General features: G+C 47.8%; 1 long non-coding RNA gene across 1 annotated transcript in view; it reads left to right on the top strand.

The window, feature by feature from the left end:
- The window catches only part of LOC125774441 (uncharacterized), a 51449-nt gene extending 30694 nt beyond the window's left edge, over positions 1–20755 (top strand). The window contains exons 2-3 of the long non-coding RNA XR_007420898.1: positions 14024–14163; positions 20585–20755. This is a non-coding gene — a long non-coding RNA (uncharacterized LOC125774441). The remainder of the gene's footprint in view (positions 1–14023; positions 14164–20584) is intronic.
- Positions 20756–21193: the final 438 nt, after the last annotated feature.

The following is a 21193-nucleotide window of genomic DNA, read 5'->3' as shown; positions in this document are numbered from 1 at the left end:
GCTAAGGTGTCTTGGCTAATGTGTCTTGGCTAAGGTGTCTTGGCTAAGGTGTCTTGGCTAATGTGTCTTGGCTAATGTGTTTTGACTAAGGTGTCTTGGCTAAGGTGTCTCCGCCAAGGTGTCTTGGCTAATGTGTCTTGGCTAAGGTGTCTTGGCTAAGGTGTCTTGGCTAAGGTGTCTTGGCTAAGGTGTCTTGGCTAAGGTGTCTTGACTAAGGTGTCTTGGCTAAGGCGTCTTGGCTAATGTGTCTTGGCTAAGGTGTCTTGGCTAATGTGTCTCGGCTAAGGTGTCTTGGCTAAGGTGTCTTGGCTAATGTGTCTTGGCTAAGGTGTCTTGGCTAAGGTGTCTTGGCTAATGTGTCTTGGCTAAAGTGTCTTGGCTTAGGTGTCTTGGCTAATGTGTCTCGGCTAAGGTGTCTTGGCTAAGGTGTCTTGGCTAATGTGTCTTGGTTAAAGTGTCTTGGCTAAGGTGTCTTGGCTAATGTGTCTCGGCTAAAGTGTCTTGGCTAAGGTGTCTTGGCTAAGGTGTCTTGGCTAAGGTGTCTTGGCTAATGTGTCTCGGCTAAGGTGTCTTGGCTAAAGTGTCTTGGCTAATGTGTCTTGGCTAAGGTGTCTTGGCTAAGGTGTCTTGGCTAAGGTGTCTTGGCTAAGGTGTCTTGGGTAAGGTGTCTTGGCTAAGGTGTCTTGGCTAAGGTGTCTTGGCTAATGTGTCTTGGCTAATGTGTCTTGGCTAATGTGTCTCGGCTAAGGTGTCTTGGCTAATGTGTCTTGGCTAAAGTGTCTTGGCTAAGGTGTCTTGGCTAAGGTGTCTTGGCTAAGGTGTCTTGGCTAAGGTGTCTTGGCTAAGGTGTCTTGGCTAATATGTCTTGGCTAATGTGTCTCGGCTAAGGTGTCTTGGCTAAGGTGTCTTGCCTAATGTGTCTTGGCTAAAGTGTCTTGGCTAAGGTGTCTTGGCTAATGTGTCTCGGCTTAGGTGTCTTGGCTAAGGTGGCTTGGCTAAGGTGTCTCGGCTAATGTGTCTTGGCTAAGGTGTCTTAGCTAAGGTGTCTTGGCTAATGTGTTTTGGCTAAGGTGTCTTGGCTAATGTGTCTTGGCTAAGGTGTCTTGGCTAAGGTGTCTTGGCTAAGGTGTCTTGGCTAAGGTGTCTTGGCTAAGGTGTCTTGGCTAATGTGTCTTGGCTAAGGTGTCTTGGCTAAGGTGTCTTGGCTAATGTGTCTCGGCTAAGGTGTCTTGGCTAAGGTGTCTTGGCTAATGTGTCTTGGCTAAAGTGTCTTGGCTAAGGTGTCTTGGCTAATGTGTCTCGGCTAAGGTGTCTTGGCTAAGGTGTCTTGGCTAATGTGTCTTGGCTAATGTGTCTCTTCTAATGTGTCTTGGCTAAGGTGTCTTGGCTACGGTGTCTTGGCTAATGTGTCTTGGCTAAAGTGTCTTGGCTGAGGTGTCTTGGCTAAGGTGTCTTGGCTAATGTGTCTTGGCTAATGTGTCTTGGCTAATGTGTCTTGGCTAAGGTGTCTTGGCTAAGGTGTCTTGGCTAAGGTGTCTTGGCTAATGTGTCTTGGCTAAGGTGTCTTGGCTAAGGTGTCTTGGCTAAGGTGTCTTGGCTAAGGTGTCTTGGCTAATGTGTCTTTGCTAATGTGTCTCGGCTAAAGTGTCTTGGCTAAGGTGTCTTGGCTATAGTGTCTTGGCTAAGGTGTCTTGGCTAAGGTGTCTTGGCTAAGGTGTCTTGGCTAAGGTGTCTTGGCTAAGGTGTCTTGGCTAAGGTGTCTCGGCTAATGTGTCTTGGCTAAGGTGTCTTGGCTAAGGTGTCTTGGCTAATGTTTCTTGGCTAAGGTGTCTTAGCTAAGGTGTCTTGGCTAATGTGTCTTGGCTAAGGTGTCTTGGCTAAGGTGTCTTGGCTAAGGTGTCTTGGCTAATGTGTCTTGGCTAAGGTGTCTTGGCTAAGGTGTCTCGGCTAATGTGTCTTGGCTAAGGTGTCTTGGCTAAGGTGTCTTGGCTAAGGTGTCTTGACTAATGTGTCTTGGCTAATGTGTCTCGGCTAAGGTGTCTTGGCTATTGTGTCTTGGCTAATGTGTCTTGGCTAAGGTGTCTTGGCTAAGGTGTCTTGGCTAATGTGTCTTGGCTAAGGTGTCTTGGCTAAGGTGTCTCGGCTAATGTGTCTTGGCTAAGGTGTCTTGGCTAAGGTGTCTTGGCTAATGTGTCTTGGCTAATGTGTCTTGGCTAATGTGTCTTGGCTAAGGTGTCTTGGCTAAGGTGTCTTGGCTAATGTGTCTTGGCTAAGGTGTCTTGGCTAAGGTGTCTCGGCTAATGTGTCTTGGCTAAGGTGTCTTGGCTAAGGTGTCTTGGCTAAGGTGTCTTGACTAATGTGTCTTGGCTAATGTGTCTTGGCTAAGGTGTCTTGGCTAATGTGTCTTGGCTAATGTGTCTTGGCTAAGGTGTCTTGGCTAAGGTGTCTTGGCTAAGGTGTCTTGGCTAAGGTGTCTTGGCTAAGGTGTCTTGGCTAATATGTCTTGGCTAAGGTGTCTTGGCTAATGTGTCTTGGCTAAGGTGTCTTGGCTAAGGTGTCTTGGCTAATGTGTCTTGGCTAAGGTGTCTTGGCTAAGGTGTCTTGGCTAATGTGTCTTGGCTAAGGTGTCTTGGCTAAGGTGTCTTGGCTAATGTGTCTTGGCTAAGGTGTCTTGGCTAAGGTGTCTTGGCTAATGTGTCTTGGCTAATGTGTCTTGGCTAATGTGTCTTGGCTAAGGTGTCTCGGCTAATGTGTCTTGGCTAAGGTGTCTTGGCTAATGTGTCTTGGCTAAGGTGTCTTGGCTAAGGTGTCTTGGCTAAGGTGTCTTGGCTAAGGTGTCTTGGCTAATGTGTCTCGGCTAAAGTGTCTTGGCTAAGGTGTCTTGGCTAAGGTGTCTTGGCTAAAGTGTCTTGGCTAAGGTGTCTTGGCTAAGGTGTCTTGGCTTAGGTGTCTTGGCTAAGGTGTCTTGGCTTATGTGTCTTGGCTAAGGTGTCTTGGCTAATGTGTCTCGGCTAAGGTGTCTTGGCTAAGGTGTCTTGGCTAAGGTGTCTTGGCTAAGGTGTCTTGGCTATTGTGTCTCGGCTAAAGTGTCTTGGCTAAGGTGTCTTGGCTAAGGTGTCTTGGCTAAGGTGTCTTGGCTAAGGTGTCTTGGCTAATTTGTCTCGGCTAAGGTGTCTTGGCTAATGTGTCTTGGCTAAAGTGTCTTGGCTAAGGTGTCTTGGCTAAGGTGTCTTGGCTAATGTGTCTTGGCTAAGGTACTTGGCTAAGGTGTCTTGGCTAAGGTGTCTTGGCTAATGTGTCTTGGCTAATGTGTCTTGGCTAAGGTGTCTTGGCTAAGGTGTCTTGGCTAAGGTGTCTTGGCTAATGTGTCTCGGCTAATGTGTCTTGGCTAAGGTGTCTTGGCTAATGTGTCTTGGCTAATGTGTCTCGGCTTAAGTGTCTTGGCTAATGTGTCTTGGCTAAGGTGTCTTGGCTAAGGTGTCTTGGCTTATGTGTCTTGGCTAAGGTGTCTTGGCTAATGTGTCTTGGCTAAGATGTCTTCGCTGAGGTGTCTTGGCTAATGTGTCTTGGCTAAGGTACTTGGCTAAGGTGTCTTGGCTAAGGTGTCTTGGCTAATGTGTCTTGGCTAATGTGTCTTGGCTAAGGTGTCTTGGCTAAGGTGTCTTGGCTAAGGTGTCTTGGCTAAGGTGTCTTGGCTAAAGTGTCTTGGCTAAGGTGTCTTGGCTAAGGTGTCTTGGCTAAGGTGTCTTAGCTAAGGTGTCTTGGCTAAGGTGTCTCGGCTAATGTGTCTTGGCTAATGTGTCTTATCTAAAGTGTCTTGGCTGAGGTGTCTTGGCTAAGGTGTCTTGGCTAATGTGTCTTGGCTAAGGTGTCTTGGCTAATGTGTCTTGGCTAAGATGTCTTCGCTGAGGTGTCTTGGCTAATGTGTCTTGGCTAATGTGTCTCGGCTTATGTGTCTTGGCTAATGTGTCTTGGCTAAGGTGTCTTGGCTAAGGTGTCTTGGCTTATGTGTCTTGGCTAAGGTGTCTTGGCTAATGTGTCTTGGCTAAGATGTCTTCGCTGAGGTGTCTTGGCTAATGTGTCTTGGCTAAGGTACTTGGCTAAGGTGTCTTGGCTAAGGTGTCTTGGCTAATGTGTCTTGGCTAATGTGTCTTGGCTAAGGTGTCTTGGCTAAGGTGTCTTGGCTAAGGTGTCTTGGCTAAGGTGTCTTGGCTAAAGTGTCTTGGCTAAGGTGTCTTGGCTAAGGTGTCTTGGCTAAGGTGTCTTAGCTAAGGTGTCTTGGCTAAGGTGTCTCGGCTAATGTGTCTTGGCTAATGTGTCTTGGCTAAAGTGTCTTGGCTGAGGTGTCTTGGCTAAGGTGTCTTGGCTAATGTGTCTTGGCTAAGGTGTCTTGGCTAATGTGTCTTGGCTAATGTGTCTCGGCTTATGTGTCTTGGCTAATGTGTCTTGGCTAAGGTGTCTTGGCTAAGGTGTCTTGGCTTATGTGTCTTGGCTAAGGTGTCTTGGCTTATATGTCTTGGCTAAGGTGTCTTGGCTAAGGTGTCTTGGCTAATGTGTCTTGGCTAAGGTGTCTTGGCTAAGGTGTCTTGGCTAAGGTGTCTAGGCTAAGGTGTCTTGGCTAATGTGTCTTTGCTAATGTGTCTCGGCTAAAGTGTCTTGGCTAAGGTGTCTTGGCTAAAGTGTCTTGGCTAAGGTGTCTTGGCTAAGGTGTCTCTGCTAAGGTGTCTTGGCTAAGGTGTCTTGGCTAAGGTGTCTTGGCTAAGGTGTCTTGGCTAATGTGTCTTGGCTAAGGTGTCTTGGCTAAGGTGTCTTGGCTAAGGTGTCTAGGCTAAGGTGTCTTGGCTAAGGTGTCTTGGCTAAGGTGTCTTGGCTAAGGTGTCTTGGCTAAGGTGTCTTGGCTAAGGTGTCTTGGCTAAAGTGTCTTGGCTAAGGTGTCTTGGCTAAGGTGTCTTCGCTGAGGTGTCTTGGCTAATGTGTCTCGGCTAATGTGTCTTGGCTAAAGTGTCTTGGCTAAGGTGTCTTGGCTAAGGTGTCTTGGCTAAGGTGTCTTGGCTAAGGTGTCTTGGCTTATGTGTCTTGGCTAAGGTGTCTTAGCTAAGGTGTCTTGGCTAAGGTGTCTTGGCTAAGGTGTCTTGGCTAATGTGTCTTGGCTAAGGTGTCTTGGCTAAGGTGTCTTGGCTAAGGTGTCTTGGCTAATGTGTCTTGGCTAAGGTGTCTTGGCTAAGGTGTCTTGGCTAAGGTGTCTAGGCTAAGGTGTCTTGGCTAATGTGTCTTTGCTAATGTGTCTCGGCTAAAGTGTCTTGGCTAAGGTGTCTTGGCTAAAGTGTCTTGGCTAAGGTGTCTTGGCTAAGGTGTCTCTGCTAAGGTGTCTTGGCTAAGGTGTCTTGGCTAAGGTGTCTTGGCTAAGGTGTCTCGGCTAATGTGTCTTGGCTAAGGTGTCTTGGCTAAGGTGTCTTGGCTAATGTGTCTTGGCTAAGGTGTCTTAGCTAAGGTGTCTTGGCTAATGTGTTTTGGCTAAGGTGTCTTGGCTAAGGTGTCTTGGCTAAGGTGTCTTGGCTAAGGTGTCTTGGCTAAGGTGTCTTGGCTAAAGTGTCTTGGCTAAGGTGTCTTGGCTAAGGTGTCTTGGCTAAGGTGTCTTGGCTAAGGTGTCTTGGCTTATGTGTCTTGGCTAAGGTGTCTTGGCTAATGTGTCTCGGCTAAGGTGTCTTGGCTAAGGTGTCTTGGCTAAGGTGTCTTGGCTAAGGTGTCTTGGCTAATGTGTCTCGGCTAAAGTGTCTTGGCTAAGGTGTCTTGGCTAAGGTGTCTTGGCTAAGGTGTCTTGGCTAAGGTGTCTTGGCTAATTTGTCTCGGCTAAGGTGTCTTGGCTAATGTGTCTTGGCTAAAGTGTCTTGGCTAAGGTGTCTTGGCTAAGGTGTCTTGGCTAATGTGTCTTGGCTAAGGTTCTTGGCTAAGGTGTTTTGGCTAAGGTGTCTTGGCTAATGTGTCTCGGCTAAGGTGTCTTGGCGAAGGTGTCTTGGCTAAGGTGTCTTGGCTAAGGTGTCTTGGCTAATGTGTCTCGGCTAAAGTGTCTTGGCTAAGGTGTCTTGGCTAAGGTGTCTTGGCTAAGGTGTCTTGGCTAAGGTGTCTTGGCTAAGGTGTCTCGGCTAAGGTGTCTTGGCTAATGTGTCTTGGCTAAAGTGTCTTGGCTAAGGTGTCTTGGCTAAGGTGTCTTGGCTAATGTGTCTTGGCTAAGGTACTTGGCTAAGGTGTCTTGGCTAAGGTGTCTTGGCTAATGTGTCTTGGCTAATGTGTCTTGGCTAAGGTGTCTTGGCTAAGGTGTCTTGGCTAAGGTGTCTTGGCTAAAGTGTCTTGGCTAAGGTGTCTTGGCTAAGGTGTCTTGGCTAAGGTGTCTTAGCTAAGGTGTCTTGGCTAAGGTGTCTCGGCTAATGTGTCTTGGCTAATGAGTCTTGGCTAAAGTGTCTTGGCTGAGGTGTCTTGGCTAAGGTGTCTTGGCTAATGTGTCTTGGCTAAGGTGTCTTGGCTAATGTGTCTTGGCTAAGATGTCTTGGCTGAGGTGTCTCGGCTAATGTGTCTCGGCTAATGTGTCTTGGCTAAAGTGTCTTGGCTAAGGTGTCTTGGCTAAGGTGTCTTGGCTAAGGTGTCTTGGCTTATGTGTCTTGGCTAAGGTGTCTTAGCTAAGGTGTCTTGGCTAAGGTGTCTTGGCTAAGGTGTCTTGGCTAATGTGTCTTGGCTAAGGTGTCTTGGCTAAGGTGTCTTGGCTAAGGTGTCTTGGCTAATGTGTCTTGGCTAAGGTGTCTTGGCTAAGGTGTCTTGGCTAAGGTGTCTTGGCTAAAGTGTCTTGGCTAAGGTGTCTTGGCTAATGTGTCTCGGCTTAGGTGTCTTGGCTAAGGTGTCTTGGCTAAAGTGTCTTGGCTAAGGTGTCTTGGCTAAGGTGTCTTGGCTAAGGTGTCTTGGCTAAGGTGTCTTGGCTAAGGTGTCTCGGCTAATGTGTCTTGGCTAAGGTGTCTTGGCTAAGGTGTCTTGGCTAATGTGTCTTGGCTAAGGTGTCTTAGCTAAGGTGTCTTGGCTAATGTGTTTTGGCTAAGGTGTCTTGGCTAATGTGTCTTGGCTAAGGTGTCTTGGCTAAGGTGTCTTGGCTAAGGTGTCTTGGCTAAAGTGTCTTGGCTAAGGTGTCTTGGCTAAGGTGTCTTGGCTAAGGTGTCTTGGCTAAGGTGTCTTGGCTTATGTGTCTTGGCTAAGGTGTCTTGGCTAATGTGTCTCGGCTAAGGTGTCTTGGCTAAGGTGTCTTGGCTAAGGTGTCTTGGCTAAGGTGTCTTGGCTAATGTGTCTCGGCTAAAGTGTCTTGGCTAAGGTGTCTTGGCTAAGGTGTCTTGGCTAAGGTGTCTTGGCTAAGGTGTCTTGGCTTATTTGTCTCGGCTAAGGTGTCTTGGCTAATGTGTCTTGGCTAAAGTGTCTTGGCTAAGGTGTCTTGGCTAAGGTGTCTTGGCTAATGTGTCTTGGCTAAGGTACTTGGCTAAGGTGTCTTGGCTAAGGTGTCTTGGCTAATGTGTCTCGGCTAAGGTGTCTTGGCTAAGGTGTCTTGGCTAAGGTGTCTTGGCTAATGTGTCTTGGCTAATGTGTCTCGGCTAAAGTGTCTTGGCTAAGGTGTCTTGGCTAAGGTGTCTTGGCTAAGGTGTCTTGGCTAAGGTGTCTTGGCTAATTTGTCTCGGCTAAGGTGTCTTGGCTAATGTGTCTTGGCTAAAGTGTCTTGGCTAAGGTGTCTTGGCTAAGGTGTCTTGGCTAATGTGTCTTGGCTAAGGTACTTGGCTAAGGTGTCTTGGCTAAGGTGTCTTGGCTAATGTGTCTTGGCTAATGTGTCTTGGCTAAGGTGTCTTGGCTAAGGTGTCTTGGCTAAGGTGTCTTGGCTAAGGTGTCTTGGCTAAAGTGTCTTGGCTAAGGTGTCTTGGCTAAGGTGTCTTGGCTAAAGTGTCTTAGCTAAGGTGTCTTGGCTAAGGTGTCTCGGCTAATGTGTCTTGGCTAATGTGTCTTGGCTAAAGTGTCTTGGCTGAGGTGTCTTGGCTAAGGTGTCTTGGCTAATGTGTCTTGGCTAAGGTGTCTTGGCTAATGTGTCTTGGCTAATGTGTCTCGGCTTATGTGTCTTGGCTAATGTGTCTTGGCTAAGGTGTCTTGGCTAAGGTGTCTTGGCTTATGCGTCTTGGCTAAGGTGTCTTGGCTAATGTGTCTTGGCTAAGATGTCTTCGCTGAGGTGTCTTGGCTAATGTGTCTCGGCTAATGTGTCTTGGCTAAAGTGTCTTGGCTAAGGTGTCTTGGCTAAGGTGTCTTGGCTAAGGTGTCTTGGCTTATGTGTCTTGGCTAAGGTGTCTTAGCTAAGGTGTCTTGGCTAAGGTGTCTTGGCTAAGGTGTCTTGGCTAATGTGTCTCTTCTAATGTGTCTTGGCTAAGGTGTCTTGGCTAAGGTGTCTTGGCTAAGGTGTCTTGGCTAAGGTGTCTTGGCTAAAGTGTCTTGGCTAAGGTGTCTTGGCTAAGGTGTCTTGGCTAAGGTGTCTTAGCTAAGGTGTCTTGGCTAAGGTGTCTCGGTTAATGTGTCTCGGCTAAGGTGTCTTGGCTAATGTGTCTCGGCTAAGGTGTCTTGGCTAAGGTGTCTTGGCTAATGTGTCTTGGCTAATGTGTCTCTTCTAATGTGTCTTGGCTAAGGTGTCTTGGCTAAGGTGTCTTGGCTAAGGTGTCTTGGCTAAAGTGTCTTGGCTAAGGTGTCTTGGCTAAGGTGTCTTGGCTAAGGTGTCTTAGCTAAGGTGTCTTGGCTAAGGTGTCTCGGCTAATGTGTCTCGGCTAAAGTGTCTTGGCTAAGGTGTCTTGGCTAAGGTGTCTTGGCTAATGTGTCTCGGCTAAGGTGTCTTGGCTAAGGTGTCTTGGCTAATGTGTCTTGGCTAATGTGTCTCTTCTAATGTGTCTTGGCTAAGGTGTCTTGGCTAAGGTGTCTTGGCTAAGGTGTCTTGGCTAAGGTGTCTTGGCTAAGGTGTCTTGGCTAAGGTGTCTTGGCTAAGGTGTCTTGGCTAAGGTGTCTCGGCTAAGGTACTTGGCTAAGGTACTTGGCTAAGGTGTCTTGGCTAAGGTGTCTTGGCTAATGTGTCTTGGCTAATGTGTCTTGGCTAAGGTGTCTTGGCTAAGGTGTCTTGGCTAAGGTGTCTTGGCTAAGGTGTCTTGGCTAAAGTGTCTTGGCTAAGGTGTCTTGGCTAAGGTGTCTTGGCTAAGGTGTCTTGGCTAAGGTGTCTTGGCTAAGGTGTCTCGGCTAATGTGTCTCGGCTAAAGTGTCTTGGCTAAGGTGTCTTGGCTAAGGTGTCTTGGCTAAGGTGTCTTGGCTAAGGTGTCTTGGCTAATTTGTCTCGGCTAAGGTGTCTTGGCTAATGTGTCTTGGCTAAAGTGTCTTGGCTAAGGTGTCTTGGCTAAGGTGTCTTGGCTAATGTGTCTTGGCTAAGGTACTTGGCTAAGGTGTCTTGGCTAAGGTGTCTTGGCTAATGTGTCTTGGCTAAAGTGTCTTGGCTAAGGTGTCTTGGCTAATGTGTCTCGGCTTAGGTGTCTTGGCTAAGGTGTCTTGGCTAAGGTGTCTCGGCTAATGTGTCTTGGCTAAGGTGTCTTAGCTAAGGTGTCTTGGCTAAGGTGTCTTGGCTAAGGTGTCTTGGCTAATGTGTCTTGGCTAAGGTGTCTTGGCTAAGGTGTCTTGGCTAAGGTGTCTTGGCTAAGGTGTCTTGGCTAAGGTGTCTTGGCTAAGGTGTCTTGGCTAATGTGTCTTGGCTAAGGTGTCTTGGCTAAGGTGTCTTGGCTAATGTGTCTCGGCTAAGGTGTCTTGGCTAAGGTGTCTTGGCTAATGTGTCTTGGCTAAAGTGTCTTGGCTAAGGTGTCTTGGCTAATGTGTCTCGGCTAAGGTGTCTTGGCTAAGGTGTCTTGGCTAATGTGTCTTGGCTAATGTGTCTCTTCTAATGTGTCTTGGCTAAGGTGTCTTGGCTAAGGTGTCTTGGCTAATGTGTCTTGGCTAAAGTGTCTTGGCTGAGGTGTCTTGGCTAAGGTGTCTTGGCTAATGTGTCTTGGCTAATGTGTCTTGGCTAATGTGTCTTGGCTAAGGTGTCTTGGCTAAGGTGTCTTGGCTAAGGTGTCTTGGCTAATGTGTCTTGGCTAAGGTGTCTTGGCTAAGGTGTCTTGGCTAAGGTGTCTTGGCTAAGGTGTCTTGGCTAATGTGTCTTTGCTAATGTGTCTCGGCTAAAGTGTCTTGGCTAAGGTGTCTTGGCTAAAGTGTCTTGGCTAAGGTGTCTTGGCTAAGGTGTCTTGGCTAAGGTGTCTTGGCTAAGGTGTCTTGGCTAAGGTGTCTTGGCTAAGGTGTCTCGGCTAATGTGTCTTGGCTAAGGTGTCTTGGCTAAGGTGTTTTGGCTAATGTGTCTTGGCTAAGGTGTCTTAGCTAAGGTGTCTTGGCTAATGTGTTTTGGCTAAGGTGTCTTGGCTAATGTGTCTTGGCTAAGGTGTCTTGGCTAAGGTGTCTTGGCTAAGGTGTCTTGGCTAAAGTGTCTTGGCTAAGGTGTCTTGGCTAAGGTGTCTTGGCTAAGGTGTCTTGGCTAAGGTGTCTTGGCTTATGTGTCTTGGCTAAGGTGTCTTGGCTAATGTGTCTCGGCTAAGGTGTCTTGGCTAAGGTGTCTTGGCTAAGGTGTCTTGGCTAAGGTGTCTTGGCTAATGTGTCTCGGCTAAAGTGTCTTGGCTAAGGTGTCTTGGCTAAGGTGTCTTGGCTAAGGTGTCTTGGCTAATGTGTCTTGGCTAAGGTGTCTTGGCTAATGTGTCTTGGCTAATGTGTCTCGGCTTATGTGTCTTGGCTAATGTGTCTTGGCTAAGGTGTCTTGGCTAAGGTGTCTTGGCTTATGTGTCTTGGCTAAGGTGTCTTGGCTAATGTGTCTTGGCTAAGATGTCTTCGCTGAGGTGTCTTGGCTAATGTGTCTCGGCTAATGTGTCTTGGCTAAGGTACTTGGCTAAGGTGTCTTGGCTAAGGTGTCTTGGCTAAGGTGTCTTGGCTTATGTGTCTTGGCTTATGTGTCTTGGCTAAGGTGTCTTAGCTAAGGTGTCTTGGCTAAGGTGTCTTGGCTAAGGTGTCTTGGCTAATGTGTCTTGGCTAAGGTGTCTTGGCTAAGGTGTCTTGGCTAAGGTGTCTTGGCTAATGTGTCTTGGCTAATGTGTCTTGGCTAAGGTGTCTTGGCTAAGGTGTCTTGGCTAAGGTGTCTTGGCTAAGGTGTCTTGGCTAAGGTGTCTTGGCTAATGTGTCTCGGCTAAGGTGTCTTGGCTAAGGTGTCTTGGCTAAGGTGTCTTGGCTAAGGTGTCTTGGCTTATGTGTCTTGGCTAAGGTGTCTTAGCTAAGGTGTCTTGGCTAAGGTGTCTTGGCTAATGTGTCTTGGCTAAGGTGTCTTGGCTAAGGTGTCTTGGCTAATGTGTCTTGGCTAATGTGTTTTGACTAAGGTGTCTTAGCTAAGGTGTCTCCGCGAAGGTGTCTTGGCTAATGTGTCTTGGCTAAGGTGTCTTGGCTAAGGTGTCTTGGCTAAGGTGTCTTTGCTAAGGTGTCTTGGCTAAGGTGTCTTGACTAAGGTGTCTTGGCTAAGGTGTCTTGGCTAATGTGTCTCGGCTAAAGTGTCTTGGCTAAGGTGTCTTGGCTAAGGTGTCTTGGCTAAGGTGTCTTGGCTAAGGTGTCTTGGCTAAGGTGTCTTGGCTAAGGTGTCTTGGCTTATGTGTCTTGGCTAAGGTGTCTTGGCTAAGGTGTCTTGGCTAAGGTGTCTTGGCTAAAGTGTCTTGGCTAAGGTGTCTTGGCTAAGGTGTCTTGGCTAAGGTGTCTTGGCTAAGGTGTCTTGGCTTATGTGTCTTGGCTAAGGTGTCTTGGCTAAGGTGTCTTGGCTAAGGTGTCTTGGCTAAGGTGTCTTGGCTTATGTGTCTTGGCTAAGGTGTCTTAGCTAAGGTGTCTTGGCTAAGGTGTCTTGGCTAATGTGTCTTGGCTAAGGTGTCTTGGCTAAGGTGTCTTGGCTAATGTGTCTTGGCTAATGTGTTTTGACTAAGGTGTCTTAGCTAAGGTGTCTCCGCGAAGGTGTCTTGGCTAATGTGTCTTGGCTAAGGTGTCTTGGCTAAGGTGTCTTGGCTAAGGTGTCTTGGCTAAGGTGTCTTGACTAAGGTGTCTTGGCTAAGGTGTCTTGGCTAATGTGTCTTGGCTAAGGTGTCTTGGCTAATGTGTCTCGGCTAAGGTGTCTTGGCTAAGGTGTCTTGGCTAATGTGTCTTGGCTAAGGTGTCTTGGCCAAGGTGTCTTGGCTAATGTGTCTTGGCTAAAGTGTCTTGGCTTAGGTGTCTTGGCTAATGTGTCTCGGCTAAGGTGTCTTGGCTAAGGTGTCTTGGCTAATGTGTCTTGGCTAAGGTGTCTTGGCTAAGGTGTCTTGGCTAATGTGTCTCGGCTATAGTGTCTTGGCTAAGGTGTCTTGGCTAATGTGTCTTGGCTAAGGTGTCTTGGCTAAGGTGTCTTGGCTAATGTGTCTCGGCTAAGGTGTCTTGGCTAAAGTGTCTTGGCTAATGTGTCTCGGCTAAGGTGTCTTGGCTAATGTGTCTTGGCTAAAGTGTCTTGGCTAAGGTGTCTTGGCTAAGGTGTCTTGGCTAAGGTGTCTTGGCTAAGGTGTCTTGGCTAAGGTGTCTTGGCTAATGTGTCTTGGCTAATGTGTCTCGGCTAAGGTGTCTTGGCTAATGTGTCTTGGCTAAAGTGTCTTGGCTAAGGTGTCTTGGCTAAGGTGTCTTGGCTAAGGTGTCTTGGCTAAGGTGTCTTGGCTAAGGTGTCTTGGCTAAGGTATCTTGGCTAATATGTCTTGGCTAATGTGTCTCGGCTAAGGTGTCTTGGCTAAGGTGTCTTGGCTAAGGTGTCTTGCCTAATGTGTCTTGGCTAAAGTGTCTTGGCTAAGGTGTCTTGGCTAATGTGTCTCGGCTAAGGTGTCTTGGCTAAGGTGTCTTGGCTAAGGTGTCTCGGCTAATGTGTCTTGGCTAAGGTGTCTTAGCTAAGGTGTCTTGGCTAATGTGTTTTGGCTAAGGTGTCTTGGCTAAGGTGTCTTGGCTAAGGTGTCTTGGCTAAGGTGTCTTGGCTAAGGAGTCTTGGCTAAGGTGTCTTGGCTTAGGTGTCTTGGCTAAGGTGTCTTGGCTAATGTGTATTGGCTAAGGTGTCTTGGCTAATGTGTCTTGGCTAAGGTGTCTTGGCTAAAGTGTCTTGGCTAAGGTGTCTTGGCTAATGTGTCTCGGCTAAGGTGTCTTGGCTAAGGTGTCTTGGCTAATGTGTCTTGGCTAAAGTGTCTTGGCTAAGGTGTCTTGGCTAATGTGTCTTGGCTAATGTGTCTCGGCTAAGGTGTCTTGGCTAAGGTGTCTTGGCTAATGTGTCTTGGCTAATGTGTCTTGGCTAAGGTGTCTTGGCTAAGGTGTCTTGGCTAATGTGTCTTGGCTAATGTGTCTCGGCTAAAGTGTCTTGGCTAAGGTGTCTTGGCTAAAGTGTCTTGGCTAATGTGTCTTGGCTAAGGTGTCTTGGCTAAGGTGTCTTGGCTAAGGTGTCTTGGCTAAGGTGTCTTGGCTAAGGTGTCTCGGCTAATGTGTCTTGGCTAAGGTGTCTTGGCTAAGGTGTCTTGGCTAAGGTGTCTTGGCTTATGTGTCTTGGCTAAGGTGTCTTGGCTAATGTGTCTTGGCTAATGTGTCTCGGCTTATGTGTCTTGGCTAATGTGTCTTGGCTAAAGTGTCTTGGCTAATGTGTCTTGGCTAAGGTGTCTTGGCTAATGTGTCTTGGCTAAAGTGTCTTGGCTAAGGTGTCTTGGCTAAGGTGTCTTGGCTAAGGTGTCTTGGCTAAGGTGTCTTGGCTAAGGTGTCTTGGCTAAGGTGTCTTGGCTAATGTGTCTTGGCTAATGTGTCTTGGCTAATGTGTCTCGGCTAAGGTGTCTTGGCTAATGTGTCTTGGCTAAAGTGTCTTGGCTAAGGTGTCTTGGCTAAGGTGTCTTGGCTAATGTGTCTTGGCTAATGTGTCTCGGCTAATGTGTCTTGGCTAATGTGTCTTGGCTAATGTGTCTTGGCTAAGGTGTCTTGGCTTATGTGTCTTGGCTAAGGTGTCTTGGCTAATGTGTCTTGGCTAATGTGTCTTGGCTAATGTGTCTTGGCTAATGTGTTTCGGCTAATGTGTCTTGGCTAAGGTGTCTTGGCTAAGGTGTCTTGGCTAAGGTGTCTTGGCTAAGGTGTCTTGGCTAAGGTGTCTTTGCTAAAGTGTCTTGGCTAATGTGTCTTGGCTAAGGTGTCTTGGCTAAGGTGTCTTGGCTACGGTGTCTTGGCTAATGTGTCTCGGCTAATGTGTCTTGGCTAAGGTGTCTTGGCTAAGGTGTCTTGGCTAATGTGTCTTGGCTAATGTGTCTTGGCTAAGGTGTCTTGGCTAAGGTGTCTTGGCTAAGGTGTCTTGGCTAAGGTGTCTTGGCTAATGTGTCTTGGCTAAGGTGTCTTGGCTAAGGTGTCTTGGCTAATGTGTCTCGGCTAAGGTGTCTTGGCTAATGTGTCTTGGCTAAGGTGTCTTGGCTAATGTGTCTTGGCTAATGTGTCTTGGCTAAGGTGTCTTGGCTAAGGTGTCTTGGCTAATGTGTCTCGGCTAAGGTGTCTTGGCTAAGGTGTCTTGGCTAAGGTGTCTTGGCTAAGGTGTCTTGGCTAAGGTGTCTTGGCTAAGGTGTCTTGGCTAATGTGTCTCGGCTAAGGTGTCTTGGCTAAGGTGTCTTGGCTAAGGTGTCTTGGCTAAGGTGTCTTTGCTAAAGTGTCTTGGCTAAGGTGTCTTGGCTAAGGTGTCTTGGCTAAGGTTTCTTGGCTAATGTGTCTCGGCTAAGGTGTCTTGGCTAAGGTGTCTTGGCTGAGGTGTCTTGGCTAAGGTGTCTTGGCTAAGGTGTCTTGGCTAAGGTGTCTTTGCTAAAGTGTCTTGGGTAAGGTGTCTTGGCTAAGGTGTCTTGGCTAAGGTGTCTTGGCTAAGGTGTCTTGGCTAAGGTGTCTTGGCTAATGTGTCTTGGCAAAGGTGTCTTGGCTAAGGTGTCTTGGCTAAGGTGTCTTGGCTAAGGTGTCTTGGCTAATGTGTCTTGGCTAAGGTGTCTTGGCTAAGGTGTCTTGGCTAAGGTGTCTTGGCTAATGTGTCTCGGCTAAGGTGTCTTGGCTAATGTGTCTTGGCTAAGGTGTCTTGGCTAAGGTGTCTTGGCTAAGGTGTCTTGGCTAAGGTGTCTTGGCTAAGGTGTCTTGGCTAAGGTGTCTTGGCTAATGTGTCTCCGCTAAGGTGTCTTGGCTAAGGTGTCTTGGCTAAGGTGTCTTGGCTAAGGTGTCTTGGCTAATGTGTCTTGGCTAAGGTGTCTTGGCTAAGGTGTCTTGGCTAAGGTGTCTTGGCTAAGGTGTCTTGGCTAATGTGTCTCGGCTAAGGTGTCTTGGCTAAGGTGTCTTGGCTAATGTGTCTTGGCTAATGTGTCTTGGCTAATGTGTCTCGGCTAAGGTGTCTTGGCTAAGGTGTCTTGGCTAAGGTGTCTTGGCTAAGGTGTCTTGGCTAAGGTGTCTTGGCTAAGGTGTCTTGGCTAATGTGTCTCGGCTAAGGTGTCTTGGCTAATGTGTCTTGGCTAAGGTGTCTTGGCTAAGGTGTCTTGGCTAATGTGTCTTGGCTAAGGTGTCTTGGCTAAGGTGTCTTGGCTAAGGTGTCTTGGCTAATGTGTCTCGGCTAAGGTGTCTTGGCTAATGTGTCTTGGCTAAGGTGTCTTGGCTAAGGTGTCTTGGCTAATGTGTCTTGGCTAAGGTGTCTTGGCTAAGGTGTCTTGGCTAAGGTGTCTTGGCTAATGTGTCTTGGCTAAGGTGTCTTGGCTAAGGTGTCTTGGCTAAGGTGTCTTGGCTAATGTGTCTCGGCTGTCTCGGCTAAGGTGTCTTGGCTAAGGTGTCTTGGCTAAGGTGTCTTGGCTAAGGTGTCTTGGCTAATGTGTCTTGGCTAAGGTGTCTTGGCTAATGTGTCTCGGCTAAGGTGTCTTGGCTAATGTGTCTTGGCTAAGGTGTCTTGGCTAAGGTGTCTTGGCTAAGGTGTCTTGGCTAAGGTGTCTTGGCTAAGGTGTCTTGGCTAAGGTGTCTTGGCTAATGTGTCTTGGCTAAGGTTTCTTGGCTAATGTGTCTCGGCTAATGTGTCTTGGCTAAGGTGTCTTGGCTAAGGTGTCTTGGCTAAGGTGTCTTGGCTAAGGTGTCTTGGCTAATGTGTCTCGGCTAAAGTGTCTTGGCTAAGGTGTCTTGGCTAAGGTGTCTTGGCTAAGGTGTCTTGGCTAATGTGTCTTGGCTAATGTGTCTTGGCTAATGTGTTTTGGCTAATGTGTCTTTTCTAAGGTGTCTTGGCTAAGGTGTCTTGGCTAAGGTGTCTTGGCTAATGTGTCTTGGCTAAGGTGTCTTGGCTAATGTGTCTTGGCTAATGTGTCTTGGCTAAGGTGTCTTGGCTAAGGTGTCTTGGCTAAGGTGTCTTGGCTAAGGTGTCTTGGCTAAGGTGTCTCGGCTAATGTGTCTTGGCTAAGGTGTCTTGGCTAAGGTGTCTTGGCTAAGGTGTCTTGGCTAAGGTGTCTTGGCTAAGGTGTCTTGGCTAATGTGTCTCCGCTAAGGTGTCTCGGCTAAGGTGTCTTGGCTAAGGTGTCTTGGCTAATGTGTCTCGGCTAAGGTGTCTTGGCTAAAGTGTCTTGGCTAAGGTGTCTTGGCTAAGGTGTCTTGGCTAAGGTGTCTTGGCTAAGGTGTCTTGGCGAAGGTGTCTCGGCTAAGGTGTCTTGGCTAAGGTGTCTTGGCTAAGGTGTCTTGGCTAAGGTGTCTTGGCTAAGGTGTCTTGGCTAAGGTGTCTTGGCTAATGTGTCTTGGCTAAGGTGTCTTGGCTAAGGTGTCTTGGCTAAGGTGTCTTGGCTAATGTGTCTCGGCTAAGGTGTCTTGGCTAAGGTGTCTTGGCTAATGTGTCTCCGCTAAGGTGTCTTGGCTAAGGTATCTTGGCTAAGGTGTCTTGGCTAATGTGTCTCGGCTAAGGTGTCTTGGCTAAAGTGTCTTGGCTAAGGTGTCTTGGCTAAGGTGTCTTGGCTAAGGTGTCTTGGCTAAGGTGTCTTGGCTAAGGTGTCTTGGCTAATGTGTCTCCGCTAAGGTGTGTCGGCTAAGGTGTCTTGGCTAAGGTGTCTTGGCTAATGTGTCTTGGCTAAAGTGTCTTGGCTTAGGTGTCTTGGCTAATGTGTCTTGGCTAAGGTGTCTTGGCTAATGTGTCTCGGTTAAGGTGTCTTGGCTAAGGTGTCTTGGCTAAGGTGTCTTGGCTAAGGTGTCTTGGCTAAGGTGTCTTGGCTAAGGTGTCTTGGCTAAGATGTCTTGGCTAAGGTGTCTTGGCTAATGTGTCTCGGCTAAGGTGTCTTGGCTAATGTGTCTTGGCTAAGGTGTCTTGGCTAAGGTGTCTTGGCTAAGGTGTCTTGGCTAAGGTGTCTTGGCTAATGTGTCTTGGCTAAGGTGTCTTGGCTAAGGTGTCTTGGCTAATGTGTCTTGGCTAATGTGTCTTGGCTAAGGTGTCTTGGCTAAGGTGTCTTGGCTAAGGTGTCTTGGCTAATGTGTCTCGGCTAAAGTGTCTTGGCTAAGGTGTCTTGGCTAAGGTGTCTTGGCTAAGGTGTCTTGGCTAATGTGTCTTGGCTAATGTGTCTTGGCTAATGTGTTTTGGCTAAGGTGTCTTGGCTAATGTGTCTTGGCTAAGGTGTCTTGGCTAAGGTGTCTTGGCTAATGTGTCTTGGCTAAGGTGTCTTGGCTAATGTGTCTTGACTAAGGTGTCTTGGCTAATGTGTCTTGGCTAAGGTGTCTTGGCTAATGTGTCTTGGCTAATGTGTCTTGGCTAATGTGTTTTGGCTAAGGTGTCTTGGCTAATGTGTCTTGGCTAAGGTGTCTTGGCTAAGGAGTCTTGGCTAATGTGTCTTGGCTAAGGTGTCTTGGCTAATGTGTCTTTTCTAAGGTGTATTGGCTAAGGTGTCTTGGCTAAGGTGTCTTGGCTAATGTGTCTTGGCTAAGGTGTCTTGGCTAATGTGTCTTGGCTAAGGTGTCTTGGCTAAGGTGTCTTGGCTAAGGTGTCTTGGCTAAGGTGTCTTGGCTAATGTGTCTCGGCTAATGTGTCTTGGCTAAGGTGTCTTGACTAAGGTGTCTTGGCTAATGTGTCTTGGCTAAGGTGTCTTGGCTAAGGTGTCTTGGCTAATGTGTCTTGGCTAATGTGTCTTGGCTAATGTGTCTTGGCTAAGGTTTCTTGGCTAATGTGTCTCGGCTAATGTGTCTTGGCTAAGGTGTCTTGGCTAATGTGTCTCGGCTAATGTGTCTTGGCTAAGGTGTCTTGGCTAAGGTGTCTCCGCTAAGGTGTCTTGGCTAAGGTGTCTTGGCTAAGGTGTCTTGGCTAAAGTGTCTTGGCTAAGGTGTCTTGGCTAATGTGTCTTGGCTAAGGTGTCTTGGCTAAGGTGTCTTGGCTAAGGTTTCTTGGCTAAGGTGTCTCGGCTAAGGTGTCTTGGCTAAGGTGTCTTGGCTAATGTGTCTCGGCTAATGTGTCTTGGCTAAGGTGTCTTGGCTAAGGTGTCTTGGCTAATGTGTTTTGGCTAAGGTGTCTTGGCTAAGGTGTCTCGGCTAAGGTGTCTTGGCTAAGGTGTCTTGGCTAAGGTGTCTTGGCTAAGGTGTCTTGGCTAAGGTGTCTTGGCTAAGGTGTCTTGGCTAAGGTGTCTTGGCTAATGTGTCTCGGCTAATGTGTCTTGGCTAAGGTGTCTTGGCTAAGGTGTCTCCGCTAAGGTGTCTTGGCTAAGGTGTCTTGGCTAAGGTGTCTTGGCTAAGGTGTCTCGGCTAATGTGTCTTGGCTAAGGTGTCTTGGCTAATGTGTCTCGGCTAATGTGTCTTGGCTAAGGTATCTTGGCTAAGGTGTCTTGGCTAAGGTGTCTTTGCTAAAGTGTCTTGGCTAAGGTGTCTTGGCTAAGGTGTCTTGGCTAAGGTGTCTTGGCTAAGGTTTCTTGGCTAATGTGTCTCGGCTAAGGTGTCTTGGCTAAGGTGTCTTGGCTAAGGTGTCTTGGCTAAGGTGTCTTTGCTAAAGTGTCTTGGCTAAGGTGTCTTGGCTAAGGTGTCTTGGCTAAGGTGTCTTGGCTAAGGTGTCTTGGCTAATGTGTCTCGGCTAAGGTGTCTTGGCTAAGGTGTCTTGGCTAATGTGTCTTGGCTAAGGTGTCTTGGCTAAGGTGTCTTGGCTCAGGTGTCTTTGCTAAAGTGTCTTGGCTAAGGTGTCTTGGCTAAGGTGTCTTGGCTAAGGTGTCTTGGCTAAGGTGTCTTGGCTAAAGTGTCTTGGCTAATGTGTCTTGGCTAAGGTGTCTTGGCTAAGGTGTCTTGGCTAAGGTGTCTTGGCTAAGGTGTCTTGGCTAATGTGTCTTGGCTAAGGTGTCTTGGCTAAGGTGTCTTGGCTAATGTGTCTCGGCTAATGTGTCTCGGCTAATGTGTCTTGGCTAAGGTGTCTTGGCTAAGGTGTCTTGGCTAAGGTGTCTTGGCTAAGGTGTCTTGGCTAAGGTGTCTTGGCTAATGTGTCTTGGCTAAGGTGTCTTGGCTAATGTGTCTCGGCTAATGTGTCTTGGCTAAGGTGTCTTGGCTAATGTGTCTTGGCTAATGTGTCTCGGCTAAGGTGTCTTGGCTAATGTGTCTCGGCTAAGGTGTCTTGGCTAATGTGTCTTGGCTAAGGTGTCTTGGCTAAGGTGTCTTGGCTAAGGTGTCTTTGCTAAAGTGTCTTGGCTAAGGTGTCTTGGCTAAGGTGTCTTGGCTAAGGTGTCTTGGCTAAGGTTTCTTGGCTAATGTGTCTCGGCTAAGGTGTCTTGGCTAAGGTGTCTTGGCTAAGGTGTCTTGGCTAAGGTGTCTTGGCTAAAGTGTCTTGGCTAAGGTGTCTTGGCTAAGGTGTCTTGGCTAAGGTGTCTTGGCTAAGGTGTCTTGGCTAATGTGTGTCGGCTAAGGTGTCTTGGCTAAGGTGTCTTGGCTAATGTGTCTTGGCTAAGGTGTCTTGGCTAAGGTGTCTTGGCTAAGGTGTCTTTGCTAAAGTGTCTTGGCTAAGGTGTCTTGGCTAAGGTGTCTTGGCTAAGGTGTCTTGGCTAAGGTGTCTTGGCTAAGGTGTCTCGGCTAATGTGTCTCGGCTTAGGTGTCTTGGCTAAGGTGTCTTGGCTAAGGTGTCTTGGCTAAGGTGTCTTGGCTAAGGTGTCTTGGCTAAGGTGTCTTGGCTACGGTGTCTTGGCTAATGTGTCTCGGCTAATGTGTCTTGGCTAAGGTGTCTTGGCTAAGGTGTCTTGGCTAATGTGTCTTGGCTAATGTGTCTTGGCTAAGGTGTCTTGGCTAAGGTGTCTTGGCTAATGTGTCTTGGCTAAAGTGTCTTGGCTTAGGTGTCTTGGCTAATGTGTCTCGGCTAAGGTGTCTTGGCTAAGGTGTCTTGGCTAATGTGTCTTGGCTAAGGTGTCTTGGCTAATGTGTCTTTTCTAATGTGTCTTGGCTAAGGTGTCTTGGCTAAGGTGTCTTGGCTAAGGTGTCTTGGCTAAGGTGTCTTGGCTTATGTGTCTCGGCTAATGTGTCTTGGCTAAGGTGTCTTGACTAAGGTGTCTTGGCTAATGTGTCTTGGCTAAGGTGTCTTGGCTAAGGTGTCTTGGCTAAGGTGTCTTGGCTAATGTGTCTTGGCTAATGTGTCTTGGCTAATGTGTCTTGGCTAAGGTTTCTTGGCTAATGTGTCTCGGCTAATGTGTCTCGGCTAATGTGTCTTGGCTAAGGTGTCTTGGCTAATGTGTCTCGGCTAATGTGTCTTGGCTAAGGTGTCTTGGCTAAGGTGTCTTGGCTAAGGTGTCTTTGCTAAAGTGTCTTGGCTAAGGTGTCTTGGCTAAGGTGTCTTGGCTAAGGTGTCTTGGCTAATGTGTCTCGGCTAAGGTGTCTTGGCTAAGGTGTCTTGGCTAAGGTGTCTTGGCTAAGGTGTCTTTGCTAAAGTGTCTTGGCTAAGGTGTCTTGGCTAAGGTGTCTTGGCTAAGGTGTCTTGGCTAAGGTGTCTTGGCTAAGGTGTCTTGGCTAATGTGTCTCGGCTAAGGTGTCTTGGCTAAGGTGTCTTGGCTAATGTGTCTTGGCTAAGGTGTCTTGGCTAAGGTGTCTT

This window comes from Anopheles funestus, unplaced genomic scaffold, assembly GCF_943734845.2.
Source record: "Anopheles funestus unplaced genomic scaffold, idAnoFuneDA-416_04 scaffold_8_ctg1, whole genome shotgun sequence".
NCBI classification, from domain to species: domain Eukaryota; kingdom Metazoa; phylum Arthropoda; class Insecta; order Diptera; family Culicidae; genus Anopheles; species Anopheles funestus.
Note: the sequence above shows the minus strand (reverse complement) of the source record. Positions and strands in the feature narration are given on the sequence as shown.